Raw genomic sequence first — 11,368 nt, 5'->3', positions numbered from 1 at the left:
TTGGCATCACATGTGATGGGAACAATGCACTCGGTCACCCATTCAGCAACGTAGACTCTGGCTGCAGAAAGCCAGCCCCAGCATCCGCTGCTATCCCCATCCCCACTGAGACTTCCAGACCAATTTCCTGTGTGATGTGGGTTCCTTTCATCTGACCTCCAGGGGACTGGGGTGGGGGGAACTCATCAGCAGGCAAGCCAGGCAGAACCATGAACTCCCAGCAGCCACACAATACGTTTTTGCATATGCACATTGATTGACCTAAGAGATCTGTAGAAGTGTAAGGATAATCCATAGACGTGTAGGGATGATCTAAATGTCACAGCTCACTCTCTCCAGTAGCAAAATGCAACACGGGAATGTCTGATGGAGGTAGTAGTGCGGCAGGAGGCCCAGCTCTTGGTGTAGCCAATGATGCCTCAAGAAACTGCATTGTTACCAATTTACCAGACCCAGGAGTCACTTGGCAAGAGCGTGACTGTGGTAACCGCTGCTTGGTGAGGACATGGCAGGATTGTAGTAGTTAAGCCTGGGCTACAGGGGATTTGCAAGGGGCATGGGGATGTGGCCTATGTGTTACCTGCACTCATTAGGGCACCCCACCTTTTCCCAGTCTGTAGGACTCCAGGCGTAACCCGGTTAATTTAGGCACCCCCACCTTTTCCCAATTCATAGGGCTCCAGGCGAAAAGCACCTACCCTTACCCAATCCGTAGGGCTCAGGGCCACCCGTACCCAATTTGTAGGGCTCAGGGTGTAACTAACCTGGTCAATTTAAGTACCCACACCCTTTCCCAATACATAGGGCTCTGGGTGTATACTACTTCTGCAGGTCTGCTGGACCTTTTACTAGTGAAAGAGCCTTACACAGTAATATACTACATAACCTCTATTGAGTAACAATCACCAAAACCAGACTGCACACACTACACATACAGGGCTCCCCACTCCCAATAAGACAGATGAACTTTTCTTGATGGCCAGTCAGGGTCAGGTCCATCTGGGGGACTCCAGTTTCTGCGCGGTGTCATTGGCAGAGTGTTGAGGTCTGGCAGCTCTGATCTTTGGGGCTGTGTCCTGGAGTTGGTTCCCAAAGAACTTCCTTTTGGACCCCAGTTTATATAGTGAAATTTGAGTCCTTTTTAGCTATACCTTAACCAATTATTATGCTAAAATTTTACTAGCCAATCCTAACATAGTGTAACAAAATTCTCTAACCTATTATATCCCACTTCCACAATTAACTTACACCTAGCAAAATTAATTATACAGCAGACAAACAGTTAAAGAACCAGACAGAGACCATACAGATAAACAATAGCGAAGTGGGGACCATAATGACAAAACAATAAAAAAATGAGGATTTCACAACCACAACTATTGATAAGTGATTTCTTGCCAGACAGAATGCTATCAAACTAAGGTTTTTTTAGCCATCTTAAGATCAGTTTCTTTCTCTAGTGATAGTGGGGGCTATTAGGATGGGGTCACCTTCTTAACAGCCTGATATTACATTGTTTTAATGTAATGTAGATGGAATGTGAGGATGTGACTTCCTGCTCCTCAGCTAATGGCTCCTGCTTGGCTGCTCTATTAATCTGGCTGCAGATGAAGGCCTTAGGCTTTAGGCCTTACAATCTGGCTGCAGACAAAGGCCTTATCCTTACATATGCCCTGCACCTCCCCAGCCCTTCCCCCATGGGGTTGGCTGGGTGTGCAAGGAACTGCTGCCAAGCCCCAGGCCCAGCTTGTGCACTGCTCCCTGCACGAGCCCAGCTAGCAGTGGTGATGGTGGGAGCTTCAGTTCCTGGGTTCACTTGCCACAGCTTCACAATAAATAAGGCTAAGCTAGTCATAGCTATTCAGTTATACAGTGGGTGGGGTGGAAATAACTGTTTTGTGGTTTGGGCCTCACCTGTCAAAAAAGCCACCACTGGACTTTGGTGAACTGTGAGAGAACCTTTGACTGCCTGTAGTGTGGGAGGCCTCACCCTCAGCTTTCTGACACAACCGTTGAGTAGCCATTATAACGGAAAGCCTCCAGTGCTTTGCCTTAGCTCACATCTTTAAAGAGCTGTAGGTAGATGGGCTTCCAATGACTCTTGTACTGAACTGGAGTTGAAGGTCAAGAGAGTCTTTCTGACTCATACTCCAGTAACCCATCAGAGCAAGCACACCAAGCCAATCAGTCAGACGGGCCCCTTGCTCAAAGCAGAATGGAGACAGATGGAAGAAGAGATGCTTGAAGACCAGATGCATGCTTGTGTGGTGGGGTATAAAAACATCACACTGGAACTGAAGGGATTAGGGAGCAACTCTGGGCCCAGGTGACCCTGCCCAACCCCACCTGCAGAACATGCTCCAGCTGGAGGTGGAGCTTAAAAGGGAGCCAGACAACACACAAGGGGCTGTGGTAGGGCAGGGCGAAGGGTCTACCCTAAGTGCTCCAGAAGAACGGTGCTGCAGAAGCCTTTCCCAGGGAGCAGGCGCGTGCCTGCTGAGCCCTGAGGGGCTGAAGGTTCCGTTACTCTCTGTTTTGTTACTACTTTGTCTCAAGCTGTAAGATATTGGCAGAATTCCCATTGACTTCAGTGGCTTTAGGACTTAGCTCACAATTTCTTTTGGGAAGATGTGTGTATCAATAAATACTTTAAAATTCTGTTAACACAAGACACATGGGAATTGTCATACCAGCTCTGGCCAATAGACTCTCTAGTGCAATATCCTACTTCCAATAGTGGCCAGTATCAGATGCTTCAGAGAAAGCTGCAAGAAACCCTGAAACTAGCAGATGTGCATAATCTGCCTCTGTGAAGGTCTCATCCTAATCACTAATAGTTAGAGATTGCCTGAAGCAGAAGGTTTTACATCCCTTCCAAATGTTTTGTTAGCATTTACTATTGTGACTCTGAATATTCTTGCATCCGTATAATTGTCCAGTCTGTCAAACAGAGGGTACTGTAGTGGTTTCAAGTAGTTCCTCCTTGTCAGCCTCAGAGGGAGGCCACTCCGCCTCACTATGCTACCTAGTGGCTGACAGCCAATTGACAGGGGATTAGCGTGGTATGTGTCAGTAAATAATCTAGGGCCCTGGCCCCTGGGGGCAAGGCAGGGGTACTTAGTAGTCTTTAGCCCAGGTCCCTGGCTGGGGCAGGTGGCAAACACAGTCAGGCTCTAGCTCTCTAGGCAGGCAGAGCAGTAGCAGTCTATAGTGTAGCTCCCTGGCTGGGGCAGACAGCAAACACAGTCCATCTGGCCTAAGGTGGATAGCTGCCACCCCAGGAGTGAGATCAGCAGCAGGAGGTAAGGGGACCTGGGGTCACCCTACTCCACCGGCTCCCAGCCTAGGGCCCTATCAGTGGCGAGTGGCTCCACCACTGGGTTAGCAGGGCTCCTCCCAAAACACGCTGGCTGTGGTTTCAGCAACACAACCAGACTAATGTCTGGTTTCCCTGGTCTACTTCCTATCCCTACGTGTTCATAGAGTCCCGTGGCTCATGGGTCCTCGATCTCCTCAGGGTACTTGGCGGCCAGCAGTCTTGGCAGCAACTTGGGGTACTCATCTGGCAGCAGTCTCAGTAGCTCCCCTCCCTAAGGGTTGTCCTCCAGGGGTTGGCACTGCTTGGTCCTTGGCCTAGGAGCTGGCAGCAAGGCAGAGGCATCTGATGTCTTTCCTGGCTCTGGCCCAACTGAGCTAGAGGCCCGGCCTCTTATACTTCCTGTTATGCCCCTCTGCTTCCAGCGTAGGGGGGAAGGGGGGGAAAGCCTGGCTGCACCCACCAGGGGGTGGAGAGTGATTCCTCCCTGTCAGCCTTGGAGCGAGGCCACTCCACCTCACTACAGAACATTAATGGCATAGCTCATGAGTAACAGCAGTGAGAATTTTTCAGCTAATTCACCTATTTTACCACTAAAATATATCCTCTCTTTCTATTTTTAAGGATCAGCTGCTCACATTCCAGTGCAATGTAGCACCAGTAAGGCAAACAGAAGATCAAATAAACGGTGTCCCTTTGTATGTCTAATTTGTTTAGCAAAGTGTTTTCATTGTAGTGTCCTTGGAGTACAACAAGAAAGGGTATTGCTGAACACCTGAACAGATACAATGAAGATCTTACAGTCTGTTAAGGAAAAGTTAGCACATGTGACTCCATTTTGGTTTGGGGCCCACCATTGTTTAAATGCCAGCACATCATACACCAGGAGGAGTGATCCTTAGATACTGAATCCCTGTGAAAATCCTCCTCCTTGTCTCCAGCCTGCCTTGACTCCCAGTATCTGGTTTTTGTCAGTCTCTAACTCCCTGTCTCTTGGCCTTGATGTGAGGCCTCCCATTCTGATAATAAAAGTTACTGATGCATGGCTTTAGGACCATGCTGTGTAATTAACATACTGGTATAGCACGAGGAATGCACCAAGCAGGGATAGGTGGTAGATAAGACAAGGGTTTGTTTATTGGCTAAGGTTTCCGATGCAGGAAGGCAACATGCTTTGCTAAAAAGTATATAACCTTTGTATAATCTGTATTCAGGGTCCCCCTCTGGCTAGCAGGGGGGGCACCACGCTCGAGCGTAATAAACTTAGTGTCTTTTGGGAACTCTGCAGTTGTGGACTTTGTTTCTGTGCCTCAGCCTAGATTCGAACTGTGCGTGTCCTATCAGGTGTAATTCGTAGCATTGGTGTGCGTGTCCTATCAGGTGTAATTCGTAGCATTGGTGTGCGTGTCCTATCAGGTATAATTCGCAGCATTTGTGTGCGTGTCCTACCAGGTGTAATTCGCAGCATTTGTGTGCGTGTCCTATCAGGTGTAATTCGCAGCATTTGTGTGCGTGTCCTACCAGGTGTAATTCACAGCAGTTGTATGTGTGTCCTACCAGATGTAATTCGTAACAAGTCACATGTGACCACAACATAATACACTTCTGCATCACAGAATATCATGTACGGTTCTAGGTGTGTGTTCTGAGTTTCCATAGAGAAGAGATGAATGGGGCAACTCACACCTCTCAGAGCTTATTGCCACATTCAGTTCACTAGCAACACTGCAGTCGGCAAGAGCTCCAACATGGGGAAGTTGTTACACGGTGAAACAATGGCATCTCACAATGGACAGTCAAACAGAGGACTATAGAGCAAGATAAAATGGGAGAAAGGGTGGTTTATCCTCAGTATAATGTGGTAAGAGGGCACAGATATTCCTATGGATATTAAGGAAGGTCTTGGGAAAAAGCATTTTAAGAGTGTGGGATTTTCAAAAGTGCTCAGCATTGGCCTAACTCCACCCCCTTTCAAGTTAATGTAAAACCCCCATTTCATAGAATCATAGAATCATAGAATATCAGGGTTGGAAGGGACCCCAGAAGGTTATCTAGTCCAACCCCCTGCTCGAAGCAGGACCAATTCCCAGTTAAATCATCCCAGCCAATTATTTATGTCAATGGGAGAAGTTTAGCCAACACCGAATAATTCTGGAAATGCCATTCTAACTATATGAAATGCATCTCTTTTTTTCAGGTAGGGATTAGAGTGATGTGCTAACTCAGTTGTTAAAATAATATCTTTTGCTATATACCCACACCAATATTTTATAGCTCTACAGAAAAGAGACCCATCTAGAACACTCTTTCCTATCTCATTTGCCCATTGTAATACAATTCTCTGTTTTCAGAGCTCTCTGCTTGGATTTCATGCGTTTTGAGGATTGCAGAAAGTTTTGGTTGTAGCAAGTTACACTCTTGTGGGATTAAATGTAATTGGGGTAAAAAAAAGACAGTAACCTTACGTTAGAGAGCTGGGAGGAGTGTGACCACAAAATGGGGTATCTAATAATGGCTGCCACCAGGAATCAATTATAACTATCTCTAGAACTGACCATATCATGATGTGGTAAATTGTGTGAAACTGACAGCATTGATTGGAATTGGTTTCCTTACTAAACGATAGGTCAGCTCTATGAGTTAAGCCTGAGGACAGTTTTTCATGTTATTTCTGTATGAATGAGCATCTTCTATAGCTGTAGCTAGGGCTGTGAGTTTTATCCTGTTCTTTTAGGAAAAGTCATGGGGAAATATGGCAAAAGTCATGGGAATGTATTAAGAAAACATATAATGGACATTTTTGAGAGCCAACAGATTTATTTTTCCATTTTGAAAATAAAATGACAAGTGCCAGTGATGTTAGAGCCATTTGAATTTAGAAGTTGCCTTATTATCTTGCGAATCTCCCTATTTTATCTTGGAAAACTCCCAATCCTTTATGGAATTAAAGCTGTCACAGAATCCACACGTCCAGTTCTGCTCAGTTTACTGACTGTTCTTCATCTGTAGATCAGAGTTTCATTTTGCCTTTCTCAAGGCTCTCTGTGACGTTAATGTTACCATCCCAGTATTCACTCACAAGAATTACCCAAATGTCAAATGTTATGGCTGTTCTTGTTATAAACAAGAAAAGAATAGAATCCATGACAACAATCTGGCCCTCACCCATTAATTAACAACTTGCTCCACATTTCTTAACAATGCAAAATATCTGCAGAAACAGGCATCCTATGGTTCTTATCACCAGTAGAAGAGGTACAGTATGCATGGATACCACCCCTTTAGGCCTCTTTTAGGCTAATACACATGCAAATAATAGCCAAAAGTGGCTGAGAAGTGTGTAAGAGGGGAGAGAAGTCTTCATGGTATCCCATTGGAACCCACAAAACCCCTCCTGGTGACTGCTGTGTGGATGTGCTCATCAAGTTATGGGGGAGGTGTGGCTGGGCAGGACCAAAGAAGACCCATTCTATGCAGCATCAGCACACAGCAAACTCACAGGGAAATACTCAAGTGACATATGAATGTGGTCCATATTAGCTCCAATGGGATCCCACTCTGCACCCTGATGGAGTGGGGAGTTTGGCCCAATGCAAGCAGGAAGGCCAAGCCTGACAGCACTTGTGCGTCTTTTAATACCCTGAGATCTCTGTATTTAGAGGGCCCTGCCACACTCCCAACACAGCCCTGTAAGCTTGGCCCCTCCCTGACCTCATGATGCAGCAAAAATGCCAGGAGTCTCCAAACACCTGACTCCCCCGTAGCTTTGCCTTCCCCACCAGGAGCATTTCAATATTATCACACATATAGTTATGTATTTCTGGAGGGCCCAGTACTTTTTCCGGTCAATGCATCAGTCCTGCGTCAAACAGCTGCAAGAAGTAAAAAATAGCAATCATGCAAGGGGGCCAGAACGAAACAGCCGTATTTATACACTGTCTGCCCTGCAGCTCCAACTACTGGAAATCCCAAGGCGATAGTCAGCGACGTGGCTAACACCAATAATAACCATTTTTCTTATCTTTATTTTTTTAAAAAAAGATTTGGGAAGGCATTTTGTTTTTATTTGAATCAGTGAAGGCAAAGCCAAAATCCCATGCTTTCAAAAAATAGCCCTCTGTGATATGCTGCAGGCTGTCCGCTGTGTTGAGATATTCCCTGACACTGTGCTGGTTAGTGCTGTACATTCCTTTGAGGTCTTTTGCTTCTGCTTTTAGACAGTGAAGTGGCTGTTTCATTATAGTATTATTTGTTTCTTTTATTTAATACCCAGACAAACAATGCATTGATATTTTTTCTGTCTACACAGTCATTTGGCGAAACAGCGTTTGATGGTAACTCCCCCCAAGTGTAGTTTGATTTGCCTGAGTGCTGTAGGCCTCTAATAGCGCACCCCAGCTGTATTGCTGAATGGACTAGGTATATCTTCATGCCAATGGTACTTATAATGCGGCAGGTGCAGAGGAGGGCTGCAGTGAAAGAGTTAATGTTGGCAGCGCTGTTGGTGCAAAATCAGAGATTACATGTAGCTTTCTTGGGTATGATGCATTAATGCAGAGAATCTAATGCTCGGATATAGAGTGGTGGGCAGAAATGTAATAGCCCATGTTGGGGTATGTACCTCATCAGGCCCTGTAGGGGTTAATGTGGGCCTGAGAGACCCATTTACATTCCTGGCAGCACCTCTGTCTGTCTGTGTGTGAGAGAGTGAGCGAGCAAGCACCAGACTTACCTGATCATGACTCATGTGGTCCAGCTGGGCAGGAGCAGTCAGGTTAGTATAAAGCCAGGAAGTTGAGAGCAGAAGAGGGCTCCATGGAGGGAATCTACCTTCACTCTCTAGGAACAGAGAGGTGGGTAGGAGGAAACCCAAGGGAAGAATAAGCCATGGGATCCTAGCCCTGAAAGAAGGGTAAACCCAGAGACGTTATGGGGAAGGAAGCCTGAGAAAGACTGGCTAGGAAGAAGTCCAGGGAAACAGCAGTAGGGAGGGGGTCCTTGCCCAATGTATTTCACCCTCTGATATAGAAGAAGGGCTGGAGAGGAGAACTGATGAGAGGACATGATGGACCAGGCAGCCTGGAGGAACTTGTGGACTGGGTGATGGAACAACAGAAGAAGTAACAGCAAATCCTTCAAGAGTTTCAGCAGACCCAGCAACAAGAGAGACAGTCCTTGTTATTGAGACAGCCAGCAGTTTTGGTTGGCAAGGTGGTTGGAGGGGACACAATTTTGGGGCAAAGGTTCTAAGTCATCAGATTGGGCCATGAGGTGGCTGAGGCCAGGTGACCGAGGAACAGGGGAGGAACAGCAGTCTTATGCTTGAGCAACTGCTACAGAGTCTCCCTGAGGTCACTACGGTTTGGGTGTGGCAACACCAAGCTGTTATGTTAGAAGCAGCCAAATGCGTTCCAGGCACTCCTCCTGCAGATCCTAGAGAACCAAAAGAGGCAGTGGGAGACACAGTTATATCTGCAGGTGCAACTGGCAAGGCTGGAAGAGTGGCAGCATTATATTTGCTTGGGATTCTGCAGACAGAAATCATCAGAGGTCACAGGACAGGGTGAGAAAAGGATGTTCAGGGGCCAGGAGGCCTGAGACCCAGCCAAGAGGATGTTATGTCTTTGGGAGGGGACACCTGAAGACAGCATGCCTCTATATGCATTGCAACATGTAGGCTTGCCCCGAGGGGTGGAACAGGGGAAAATCAGCCCGTTGTCAAAATGTGGATGGAAAGGCCCCTCTCTTGCTAGCAGGGAAGTAGGACATTTAAAAAAGTATTGCCCTCAGAGGGAGGTGAACCACAGCCAGAGAAAGGGCAACGACCTCCGCAATGAGGAAAAATGGAGCAGGTGTCCTGTGGCACAAGTACAGTGGCTGTAAAAGCCAAGGAAAAGCCAAGATGGCAGCAGGTTGGGATAGTCAGACCCTTGCCTCAACTGGTATTAATCATGACCAATTGGAGCCATTTTCATTTAGGAAAGGAATGCCTGGAAACCCAAATGGCCAGAAAGCGCAGGACCAGGGTGGGTAAGGTGTCAAGGAATAGATCAAGAAGCCAAAGGGAGGCTAGAGAAAGAAGAAATGGGACATAGTTGATGGGAGACAAGCCAAGAACCCCAAAGACCTGGGAGAAGACTCCAAGGTAGTGGGGAAAGAAAAGGATGCAAAAATAGAACAGGATTTATTGGAGAAAGAAGGCATAAGGGGATGTAAACAGGATAAGGGTTAGAGAAGCCCAGGATCTCAAGGAGGTGAGATCTCTTCCCACTCTTGTCCTATGCCTAGGGAGAAGGTAAAAGCCTTAGGATGTGGGGGGACAAGGACTGGTATAGCACATTGTAAATAAAATGCACAGTGCTGATCCTATGCAGGAGTATGTGAGGACTGTTTGTAGAGAGGAATTAGGTGAAAGAGGCCCATCCCGTGGCAGCACCCCATCCAAAAACACATGGTTTATCACATGCTTATGTATTTGCAAGACTGGGCACTGAAGAGGCACTAGGAATATAGTCTTCAGATTAAATCCTCCGGTGACTAGCCTTCAGCAGGTTTGCTTTTGCAGGTGCAGGAGATCACATTGAACTGGATTGGGCCTGTAGCTTCAACCCTATGTAGGGGAGGTGAGACACAGCTGAGCCACCTGATGAGGAGCTTTGTGACCCTGAGTCACAATTGCTTGCTTTCACCTCTCGTACTGGGTGTGGGGATGGGGAGAGCAGTGTAAGCTACTGAAGTCTTTTCATGGTACGGCTTACTTCCCCCTTGTCCCAGGTTGGCTCTGCTGCCTGGCGTGTAGGGTGGAGGAGTCATGGCTGCACCTGTTCTCTGCCTCCGTGTTTGCAGCCCTGCTTCCCCCCATGCCCAGAGCTGCAATCCAGGCAGTCCCGACACAGCTTCCCCTTACTTCCCTATCTGGCCATCTTTCGTCTGGGTACAATCTAGTTCTCCATGAACAGTTTAACTAGTCAGCCCATTTCTGCCAATGGGGAAAAATCACTTGTTTGCAGTACTGTTGCCTGTGTGGTAATGGGAGATAAATAGACCCAAACTGCTCCCTCTGGAGCAGGAGACCTTCTAGAGAGCAACACTGGAAGAGGAAAAGAAGTATTTGTGAACTTCTAGGGGAGAACTACAACCAATGCAGAGAAAAGAAATGGAAAGCAATTGGTCACATCCTCCTAATATTAGATGAATGTAATTTTATTATTAAACAGTTTAAATATTTCTTGTTTTGAGTCATGAAAGTCTGACTCCCAGACTTACTGGGAACCCTGGTTAATTTCGCAATATCGGTAACTGTGAAGGTGGTAGGGTTTCCCTGGTGATTATATCTCCCTCCCTGTGTCCAAAGGCTTGTGGAGCAATTAGTAAGAGGTTGAAACTGCTTGGTTTAGTGGTTACAGCAGAAACCAAATGCAGTAATCCACGCCAAAAATCTTCTGCTGTTCATTAAAAATCCTTTACACATATCAGGAAACAAATACTGAGCTCATGAGCTGCCTGCTGGGGAAGAGGAATTGTTTCTAGAAATACAGCAACATTCTGGGCCTTTAGTCCTGAGTCACCCAAAATTCTGAGGCCTGATCTACACTTACATATTAGATTGCTCTAACTACATTGCTCAGGGCTATGAAAAATGTCATGCCCTGTGTGACCTACTTAGGTCCTCCTAACCCCCACCGTAGACACAGCAAGGTCAGGGGAGAATTATTGTGCCCACCTAGCGACTGCCTCTCGGGGAGGTGGATTAACTACGTTGATGGAAAATCCCCTTCTGTTCATGTAGGAAGCCTCTATTCGACACGGCAACCGTGGCAGAGTTGCAGGGGTGTAGCCGTGCTGCTGTAGCCACTGTAGCGGAGATGTGCCCTGAGTCAAGGGGAGTAGACACTGAGACCTGCCCTGCCCCCTCCTGGGAGAGAACCGGTGGGAAGGCTGTTTGTGGGGAGGAGCGTGTTGGTAGAGTCCCCTCTCCGCGTTCCCCATAAATGGTTCCATGGGGGAGAAGATGTTTGTCTCCCTGACTCCCAGTGCTCTGAGCTGTTGGTC

This window comes from Lepidochelys olivacea (genome assembly GCF_965140295.1).
Source record: "Lepidochelys olivacea isolate rLepOli2 genome assembly, chromosome: 3".
In the NCBI taxonomy this organism is placed as follows: Eukaryota; Metazoa; Chordata; order Testudines; family Cheloniidae; genus Lepidochelys; species Lepidochelys olivacea.
This window is presented reverse-complemented; position numbering follows the sequence as displayed.